This window comes from Coregonus lavaretus, assembly GCF_964263955.1.
Source record: "Coregonus lavaretus genome assembly, chromosome: 25".
In the NCBI taxonomy this organism is placed as follows: Eukaryota; Metazoa; Chordata; class Actinopteri; order Salmoniformes; family Salmonidae; genus Coregonus; species Coregonus lavaretus.
Genome location: NC_140012.1, coordinates 40491537 through 40502799, shown reverse-complemented (window position 1 = coordinate 40502799; position 11263 = coordinate 40491537). Strand labels below are relative to the sequence as shown.

The 11263-nt window shown below is 42.0% G+C and overlaps 1 protein-coding gene across 1 annotated transcript in view; it reads left to right on the top strand.

Annotated features, from left to right (window-relative positions):
* Positions 1–10958: 10958 nt before the first annotated feature.
* The window catches only part of LOC311101052 (cholesterol transporter ABCA5-like), a 46918-nt gene continuing 46613 nt past the window's right edge, over positions 10959–11263 (top strand). Inside the window, exon 1 of the mRNA XM_084142086.1 lies at positions 10959–11083. The gene's annotated coding sequence lies outside the window, so the exon portion shown is untranslated. The remainder of the gene's footprint in view (positions 11084–11263) is intronic.

The following is an 11263-nucleotide window of genomic DNA, read 5'->3' as shown; positions in this document are numbered from 1 at the left end:
ACCTGGAACCAAGAGGGTTCTACCTGGAACCAAATCAGGTGCACTATTCAAAGGGTTATCCTATGGGGACAGCGAAGAACCCTTTTAGGTGCACAGTAACTTTATTTTGTGCACAATAACTTTATTTCGTTTTGTTTGTGTAATTGAAAACAGGCTTGTTACGAGAGGCTTATCTAGAGAGAGGTTACTGGGAAAAGCAGTGGACATCAACATGGTAGGCTAGTTGACACACAAGGAATGTAATAATGACGTTGAGTGGCAAAAACATTCCCTGAATACACACAAAGAAATTGTTCTAATCAGTACCAGATAGGGGTTATTTGGCTTGTAACCATAGCAGACCCCTTTTCTGTGCTATATGAAAACGTTTTTTAAAGGTTCTATAAAGATCCATGCTCATATGGTTCTAAATAGAACCTTTATGGTGCTATAAAGAACCATTTCCTAAGGTTATGTAAAGACCTATTTAAAAAAGGTTCTATATAGCACCAAAAAGGGTTCCACTATCGTTACATCCATTTTTGGTGCTATATAGAACCCCTTTTTATGGTTCTTTATAGAACCTTTATGGAGAATGATTCTATAAATAACCTTTCTCAATCTCAAAGGTTCTAGAGGTAACTTTTTTGAAGAACAATACAGGGTTACTTTTTTCTCTTTAGCCATTTGATATTGTGTTAATTGACATGTTGAATCAGGTGTGCTAGATCTGGAATGGCTGAGGGTTCCTGAGGAGAGGTTTGAGAACTACTTATTTAGACAACAGTTCTCAATTGACGCAAGGCCATACGGTTGCATAAAAAAAGAGCTGTGAGCAAACTACGCCCCAAAATATTCTAATGAGCCGCCGCCCCAACATTTTAATTATCACTAAAAGACCCAAAAAAACTTTTGTGAACTGGAAATAACTATTGAAGGGCTCAAAGGGTTCTTTGAGTCATTATGGTTCCACATAGAACCATTAAGGAGTGTACATTAGGGAGTATACGTTAGGCCCTTATTATAAATTACTTACACTCCCTAATGGTTCTATGTGGAACTATGACTCAAAGAGGCTGCTGAGGGGAGGACGGCTCATAATAATGTCTGGAAAGGAGTGAATAGAATGAGTTTGCTACCATTCCACTCCAGCCATTACCACGAGCCTGTCCTCCCCAATTAAGGTGCCACCAACCTCCTGTGAATAAGGGTTACCCCGAGAAAATCGAACCTCTCTGGAATTAAGATGGATGGCCCTCCCTTCAGCAAAAATGTATTTTAACTAAACCCTCCCTGAACGCTTGAAAAACAAAACTAGTGACCCTCCCCTATACCCAAAATAATAATTGAAACATTAAGTGGATAGCAGAGAACATGCCTACCACTTACCCTCACTTCGAGGACAGACCAGAGAGTTAGATATGCAGTTTTAGAAACTGTTCTTTGACCTGTAAGCATTACATGGCAACACAGGAATTTTGACAGCACACAGGGCTGCAGGCCAGAAGGTTGTGAGTTCACAGACCACCGTGGACAGGAGTAGAGGTGGAAAGTTCTCCTTTATAGTAAAAGCATTGCATTAATCTATCATCGTATTTGCGGGTCTGAGAAAAAATGGCCTTTTATAAAAATGTCATGCAATTCTATTTTATTTTACATGACTGGAGACCTTAGAAGATGACATCATGGATTCCCTTTAGATCAACTCCTTGAATGCCCTACTCCTTGAAGTTCGCAAAAAAAAACGACTTAGCTATTTCTAGTGCACAGGTGTCAAACTCCATCCACAGAGGGCCGAGTGTCTGCGGGTTTTCATTCCTCCCTTGTCCTTGATCGATTAATTACGGTAACTAATTAGTAAGGAACTCCCCACACCTGGTTGTCTAGGTCTTAATTGAAAGGAAAAAACAAAAACCTGTAGACACTAGGCCCTCCTTGGAATGAGTTTGACACCCCTGATTTAGTGTGTTTACGTTACTGTATTTATACTTGGAATATCCATTCTCAACAGTAAAAGTTCAGAAATTGCTGGAGGATGTCTTTAAGCTAACAAGTGGTAGGCCAATGCTTTTTAAATAAAAGGTAGGCCTATTGCATACCCTCTCATACCCCCTCAATTCGAGTCCTGGTTTTAGCTTAAAAGCCCTTCACTGACACTGAGGTAGGATATTTAAAGAGTGTATGGTGGGTGGAAGAATTGGCTGACAAATCTATGGATATAGCAGCCTATAGCCTAATTCCGTCTGTCAAACAGGTAGACCTACCTCATATTTCTTAAATAGGAAGAAATAGGCTCCAACACAAAGCCATCTTGTTGTTAAAGTCAAATTAAAATGAAGATGGATTAAATTAATTATGTCTACTTGAATTTGCCTACTTTTAGCACCATGAGCTGTCTAATTCCAGCTGCCGCTTCAAGTTTCAGCACCACAATGTAAGTTACTCGAATCTGTCTTACAGTGAGGTCAATAACTGATAAAAACATAATGGACAAGAAACATATTGTTTTTATTCAAATCAATTATACAGTAGTAGTAGCAAGCTATCAAAGTGGACTTCCGGTCCTCCTTCTCAAGCATGACCCTCCCCCATTTTCCTCCAGGTCCCCATTCAGTACATTTCTAACCATCCCTTACACTTCCCAAAGAACCCTTGAGGAACCTTCTTAGTGTGTAGAGAATAGGGTGGCATTTTGGACGCAATCAGAGACTTTGGAGACGTTCAAGAACCGCTTCTGTTCTAGGGGTGTACTGGTATGTGAACGTTAAGTGCACTACTGACAGACTGAGACTCGGCAAATTGGGTTCTGACATGCACTGTTCATGGGTCGAGAGAACATGTCAGTCACGACACAATCAAGTGACACCCCAAAAATAAATTCGACATAATATGAGACGATGGAATAACGTTTTATTTACATCATCTATATCGTGTTAGTTACTATGTAAGCACTGCAGTTCATTCCCTCAACAGTTAAGTTTGTAGTGTGAATGAAATGACACTGATAGCAGTACTATCAAATCAACACTCATTGACCTCTCATGTTCTACTGTGTGTACTATTTATTTACATAATATCAACAAAACAGAACCATGGAACAGATAGGCAAACCAAACAAGGTGTGTGTGTGTGTGTGTGTGTGTGTGTGTGTGTGTGTGTGTGTGTGTGTGTGTGTGTGTGTGTGTGTGTGTGTGTGTGTGTTTATGTGTGTGTGTGTGTGTGTGTGTGTGTGTGTGTGTGTGTGTGTGTGTGTGTGTGTGTGTTTATGTGTGTGTGTGTGTGTGTGTGTGTGTGTGTGTGTGTGTGTGTGTTTATGTGTGTGTGTGTGTGTGTGTGTGTGTGTGTTTATGTGTGTGTGTTTATGTGTGTGTGTGTGTGTGTGTGTGTGTGTGTGTGTGTGTGTGTGTGTGTGTGTGTGTGTGTGTGTGTGTGTGTGTGTGTGTGTGTGTGTGTGTGTGTGTGTGCGCGCGTGTGTGTGTGTGTGTGTGTGTGTAGAGTGTCTGCCCTCTCTCACCTCTGCAGGCTGCGAGTCAGGGAAGAGTTGGGTTCAGTGGTTTTAATGCAGACAGATGTGGTGCAGCAGCTTCCTCTCCCCCCTCTACTGCAGACATACCTCCAGTTTAGAGACATCCCACCACCCTCACAGGAAATCTCTCTCCCACAACCACGGACGGACAGTGACGACGAAGACTTTATACAGTGAGGGAAAAAAGTATTTGATCCCCTGCTGATTTTGTACGTTTGCCCACTGACAAAGACATGATCAGTCTATAATTTTTAAGGTAGGTTTATTTGAACAGTGAGAGACAGAATAACAACAAAAAAATCCAGAAAAACGCATGTCAAAAATGATATAAGTTGATTTGCATTTTAATGAGGGAAATAAGTATTTGATCCCTCTGCAAAACATGACTTAGTACTTGGTGGCAAAACCCTTGTTGGCAATCACAGAGGTCAGACGTTTCTTGTAGTTGGCCACCAGGTTTGCACACATCTCAGGAGGGATTTTGTCCCACTCATCTTTGCAGATCTTCTCCAAGTCATTAAGGTTTTGAGGCTGACGTTTGGCAACTCGAACCTTCAGCTCCCTCCACAGATTTTCTATGGGATTAAGGTCTGGAGACTGGCTAGGCCACTCCAGGACCTTAATGTGCTTCTTCTTGAGCCACTCCTTTGTTGCCTTGGCCGTGTGTTTTGGGTCATTGTCATGCTGGAATACCCATCCACGACCCATTTTCAATGCCCTGGCTGAGGGAAGGAGGTTCTCACCCAAGATTTGACAGTACATGGCCCCGTCCATCGTCCCTTTGATGCGGTGAAGTTGTCCTTTCCCCTTAGCAGAAAAACACCCCCAAAGCATAATGTTTCCACCTCCATGTTTGACGGTGGGGATGGTGTTCTTGGGGTCATAGGCAGCATTCCTCCTCCTCCAAACACGGCGAGTTGAGTTGATGCCAAAGAGCTCGATTTTGGTCTCATCTGACCACAACACTTTCACCCAGTTCTCCTCTGAATCATTCAGATGTTCATTGGCAAACTTCAGACGGGCCTGTATATGTGCTTTCTTGAGCAGGGGGACCTTGCGGCGCTGCAGGATTTCAGTTCTTCACGGCGTAGTGTGTTACCAATTGTTTTCTTGGTGACTATGGACCCAGCTGCCTTGAGATCATTGACAAGATCCTCCCGTATAGTTCTGGGCTGATTCCTCACCGTTCTCATGATCATTGCAACTCCACGAGGTGAGATCTTGCATGGAGCCCCAGGACGAGGGAGATTGACTGTTCTTTTGTGTTTCTTCCATTTGCGAATAATCGCACCAACTGTTGTCACCTTCTCACCAAGCTGCTTGGCGATGGTCTTGTAGCCCATTCCAGCCTTGTGTAGGTCTACAATCTTGTCCCTGACATCCTTGGAGAGCTCTTTGGTCTTGGCCATGGTGGAGAGTTTGGAATCTGATTGATTGCTTCTGTGGACAGGTGTCTTTTATACAGGTAACAAGCTGAGATTAGGAGCACTCCCTTTAAGAGTGTGCTCCTAATCTCAGCTCGTTACCTGTATAAAAGACACCTGGGAGCCAGAAATCTTTCTGATTGAGAGGGGGTCAAATACTTATTTCCCTCATTAAAATGCAAATCAATTCATAACATTTTTGACATGCGTTTTTCTGGATTTTGTTGTTGTTATTCTGTCTCTCACTGTTCAAATAAACCTACCATTAAAATTATAGATTGATCATTTCTTTATCAGTGGGCAAACGTACAAAATCAGCAGGGGATCAAATACATTTTTCTCCCTCACTGTAGTTGACTGACACAACATACAGAGACACATCACATGACCTGCCAATTCAGAGATATAATACCATCCTGATGCACACACACACACACACACACACACACACACACACACACACACACACACACACACACACACACACACACACACACACACACACACACACACACACACACACACACACACACACACACACACACACCTGTTCTCATTGCAAAGGCATCGGCGCCATCTAGAATGTTTTTTTTGTTGATATTATGTGAACAAAATGGCTCTGTTTGTATGGTCAGATGTTACTGAAAATGTAGATTATTTTTTGGGTACAATTGCCTGCATTGTCTGCATTTGATGCTTGTTAAAAGTATCGACCTGTTTACGAATACTTCTTCTGACAGACAACACGTTCTGAACGTTCTGTAACGTTGAAGCCTTCTGAACAGACGCCCAGCTTCAGTGACTCTTGATTGGTCAACGTCACACACTTTGTCCCGCATTTGATGGCAGAGGGGAAGTACGACATAAAACAGTGGAACTTGCTTGTATTTGGTTTGTTTACATAAAATACACCTAAAACTGGAGCACAAGGGCCACAAAGCAACACATTATATGTCAAACCTACCACCCTGTCAGTCTATTTAGATTAAGTTTGGATTAGCGCTGTGAGCATCTAAAAAGGAGCTTTATACTGTAAATGCAATTATTATTATTAGCATCCAGGTTCACATCTCACACTGGGGGCTTATCTCTATGGCTCCTGAGATCAACCAACACAATGTAGTGGTCTACATTGTGTTGGTTGATCTCAGGAGCCATAGAGATAAGCCCCCAGTGTGAGATGTGAACCTGGCTTTTAATAATAATAATTACCATTATTTTATATCTACCCAGTCAGTTACTCTGCCATTCACTGCTCATGACAGACTGATTACATAGGATCAATGTCATTATGGTGATTATTAAGAACAATATGGATTCATTAAGTACCCGATTAAAGAACCACAGGAAAGGCTAGAGCCTGGGAGCCTAAATAGGGGTTAGCCATACTTAGATGTGTGTGTGTGCGATTTATACTGTACTGTGTGTGTGTGTGTGTGTGTGTGTGTGTGTGTGTGTGTGTGTGTGTGTGTGTGTGTGTGTGTGTGTGTGTGTGTGCGTGCATGTTGGTGCTATATCCGCCAGAGAGAAAGAGACTGTGCCAAGCCTCCATCTGTGGAAGATAAAGAGCATGCAGGGTCACAGCTTCCGTTTGGTCAGGAGGAATGTCCCAGCATGCATCCTTCTGATGCTCTCCTTCTACTGTAAACAAAAACTACGCTACACACAAACCACATTTAAAAAAACATCACATTCATCAACCCTCCAAAAAATATATTGATTAGGGCTTATAGGATTCACTACTGACAAACTGAGACTCGGCAAATTGGGTTCCGACATTTACTGTTCATGTGTGTGTGTGTGTGTGTGTGTGTGTGTGTGTGTGTGTGTGACCTGCAAATGTTAGTCCACGTAGGAACCAGGTGTCAATTCGGTATGGCAGAGTATGGCAGTCGCCATACAGTAGCTCAACACCAACAATGTAAAATAGGCTACAATCCCGATTTAAAGACAAACCCAGTTTAGTGGTATTTCCCATTCAATATAATGCCTGGGGGGATTCTGTTTTCTGCTTACAATGCACCGCGGTCGGCCTTGAACTTTCGTGCCTTCAATGAGAAGGGCAGTCGTACTCCTTTCTTCTCTCCCTCTCACACGTCATCCAGTTCTGCATGTACATGCACATGCACACTTATCATGACGTATTGGCACTCAGCCAGGCCCTCATCTCTTCCCCTCCAGGTAAATCAGCCCGGTTGTTGATAGTCCGCGGGGGCCACCTCCACAGAGACGATATGGTTCTTCATTCTGGCCAAATGTGGATCAGTAGGGCTACAGTACGTCTTCCAAAACAGGGGCATAACGAGACCAGAGCAGCTGAACAGGAGCATCTCCAGGCCAGAGCAGCAGAGTAAGAAAATGCTAACTGGCGAGTAGTGCTTAATTTGTACATTTGGAGGTGCCGGAACAAAAAGTGAGCGCGAGGTGACCGGGGTGTTCTGAGGTACCTGAACACATGAGGGGGGGGGAAATCCCCTTTATAATAAAGCGTTGCATGCATATCATCGCATTTGCATAGTGGCAAAGAACAGTAAAGTAGAGGCACTTACAGAAGTTGCACACATTGGGAAAAATTTTGCTTTTATAAACGCATTTCATGCAATTCTACATCATTTTACATAACTGGAGACTTTGGCAGAATATTTTTTAATACCACACAAATTATCGAAATGGCTGGCTACTTTGACACTGAGAATCTGAGATCAATAAAAACGACCTTGTCTTGAATCCATCAATAGCCTAGGCCTAGGTGTGTGGAGACACATATTGTAGGCTACAATATGAGGAGGAAATTATAGTCCTGAAAATGCTATAAAGTTTCACTGACTCACCCAAGGATATGCAGCTCACTTGCTGGTGATGGTTGATGCGCTTGTGGCAAAAGCCTTTCTCTCTCGCTTTGTAAAACAATATTTGGAAGTTGATCAAATATTTTGGTAGCCTACAGCATAGAGTCTTCACTTTTCAGCAGGAGCCATTTGCTTTCCAAGCTGTGTTTTCCCTCGATTGCATTTGAAATATTGCGAAATTGTTTCGTCTGCATGCTGTTTTTTTCACAGACAGATTTGCCGTGCGTTCCCGACTGTAGGCTATTCATTGTTATTGGGCTACAATCCACAGCTAGCCAATTTTTTTTATGAAGCTATTGATCATCTGTGGCTAAATTATAGGCCTTATCATGGTGTATAGGGCTCTTCTGAATGATTTCATTTATTTCTTAACAGACAGCAGTAATTCTATAACTTTGGCAAATGTATTTCAATTCATCAGGGGTGCTGCAGTTCCTTCAGAAACTTTCGCACGGCTATGATTCATAAGGCAATACATGATGAAGTGCAACGCTGGAGAGATGAGAGTTGAAAGCGCGCGTCTATCCGAGCAGAGAGGGAGAGAGATCATAGAAAGTGAATCTCATTCTAGTTATGTGAGAGATACTGGCGCGCTTCTCACACAGCCACGGCCAAGCGTTGGTCTCAAACATGGGTTACAATGTTGCGCAAACCATAAACCCGGGCTGCCCCAACTCAAATCAACTCTTCGAATATTAGGCCCGGGCTGAAAATTTACTTTTTCACATAACGTTTTTTTGTGGGGGCAGGATCATTAACAAAGAGTCAACTCGACTGAACTTTGATTGCCTTTATTATAATTTTTACATTGTAAAAAGTGAAAATTATTTTTCATGCCACGAGGGGTACCGGATCCGGCCAAATAGGTTCTGGAACTAAACGGAGAGGTGCCAGTGTGGTGAACTGCGCCTCCCACTGGCTACCCCCGCTACTACAGGCAGGACTGGAGCCCTCCCTACCGCTGAATCCCACATCTATATTTTTACATTTTAGTCATTTAGCAGACGCTCTTATCCAGAGCGACTTACAGTTAATGCATACATTATTTATTTTTTCATACCCCCTGTGGGAATTGAACCCACAACCCTGGCGTTGCAAACGCCATGCTCTATCAACTGAGCTACATCCCTGCCGGCCATTCCCTCCCCTACCCTGGACGACGCTGGGCCAATTGCGCGCCGCCCCATTGGTCTCCCGGTCGCGGCCGGCTATGACAGAGCCTGGATTCGAACCAGGATCTCTAGTGGCACAGCTAGCACTGCGATGCCTTAGACCACTGCACCACTGATCCGCCATAATACCAAAGAAGAAGAAGAAGAAGAAGGAAAAATATTAGTAATTTGTGTAATGTGTCATTCCAGACTTCAATGCTGTAGTTTAACGGCGGAATGAAGCATCTTTTCGAATGGAAACAAACAGGAAGTAGTGGTTTCTACTAGTTACCACAGCCACAAAGGCAAAGCGTACTATATTGTAAACATTTCTGAAAATAAAAATGTGCGTTTTGGTCTTAATTTAAGGTTAGGGTTAGTCATATATTTAGCAGTGTGGTTAAGGTTAGGGCTAGGTTTAAAATTAGATTTTATGAAGCGAAATTGTATAAATAGGCGGGGTGTATGACTTTGCGGTAACTAGTGACGACCGAAGTAGTGGATACTACATTACCCAGCGTCCACTTCGTGTATCTATATATACAGTATATAGAAATTATATTTGATTATTTGCCGTAATTTCACCAAAAATACTTACATACAAAGCGACATGAACATGGTGGTGAATACCTTATTTATGCGTCTCTGATCGCACTATATATTATTGGGCACAATAATATTTAGGCATAACCGTTATAGAGATTGATAGTGCTGCGAACCTGGTCGGTTTTAACCCCGTTTAAGGTCGTACACTCTGGTTTTTCTTCAGATCGCATAAATCTTTCGCGTTTAACTAAAGATTTCCGTGGAGAGTAACGCTGTGAGCATGAACTAATTGTTTGGTGTCCGTCCTCAAAGCTGGGATTCCTGCACTTGTAAAAAGTATGGTTTAAATAGTAAATAATTGCGTGACAGTGGGTGGTCTATACATTTGGCAAGCCTCAGCTGGATACCTTTGCAGCATTGAAACAGTATGTTGGGAGGAAAATAGAGGGAGTGGTCAAAGACCACCTCTAGTTTGAAATAAAATGTTATTTGCCACATGCGCCGAATACAACAGGTGTAGACATTACCGTGAAATGCTTACTTACAGCCCTTAACCAACAATGTATTTATTTTTTAATAAAAAAGTGTTGAGTAAGAAAAGAGCAGAAGTAAAATAACAGTAGAGAGGCTATATACAGGGGGGTACCGGTGCAGAGTCAATGTGCGGGGGCACTGGCTAGTTGAGGTAATATGTACATGTGGGTAGAGTTAAAGTAACTATGCATAAATAATTAACAGAGAAGCAGCAGCGTAAAAAGATGGGGTGGGGGTGCAAATAGTCCGGGTAGCCATGATTAGCTGTACAAGAGTGTACAAGCCAAGAGGCGGCACTGCTCATTCTGTGACTCTTAAAGAGTGACCTATTGCCTTAAATCCTATCTGTTTTTCATAATGTCAAAGTGGAATTACGTTTTTAGAAATGTTTACAATGCTCCTCTGGGTGTAAACTCTGTGGATTTGGAAACTAAAAGTGCTCCTGAGTAGAATTGACCCCTCCCCCCCTTTTACAACGTACAGGTAATTGTGTATGGTGCAATAAGTACAGTGCATTCGGAAAGTATTCAGACCCATTGACTTTTTCCACATTTTGTTACATTACAGCCTTATTCTAAAATGGATTAAATTCATTTTCCCCTCATCAATCTACACACAATACCCCATAATGACAAAGCGAAAACAGGTTTTTAGAAATTTTTGCAAACATGCAGGAACGCCTCGAATTGCGGGCTGAAGTTGCCTTTTACTGCAACACAATGTACAGATAATTTTAGATGGGTGCAATAAATGATAGGAGTACACACAAAAAAAACATTGTTGACCATCTAGGCTTGAACAAATAAAAATTATCCTTTGTATGATAACCAGTATAAAATATATCGACAAACGTTTCAATCATTTTCGCCCTAATTAGTCATTTACAAAGTATACGGGATATGACTTTTATTCTGAAGGATTCCAAAAAATCCGTGACCCTGAAGTATTTAGTTATTCTTGGCCGCTTCACAGTGGTGGGGCTACTTTGGACTGTTTACTTAAAACGCACCTAAACCTGGAGCACAAGGGCCACAAAGCAACACGTTATATGAAAGACGTCTTAATGTATTTCACGTAAGTAGCGAAAACTCTTGATAGCGGCTAGCTAGCTAATTAATAGCTAGCATGATTGTGCTCTCAGCTAGCTATCGTAGCTACATACAGTAGCTAACCATTTAAAAGACGACTAGCTAGGTGTTACTATTTGTATCTATCCACTTTACATAATATTTAACATTATTTATTATATATAAC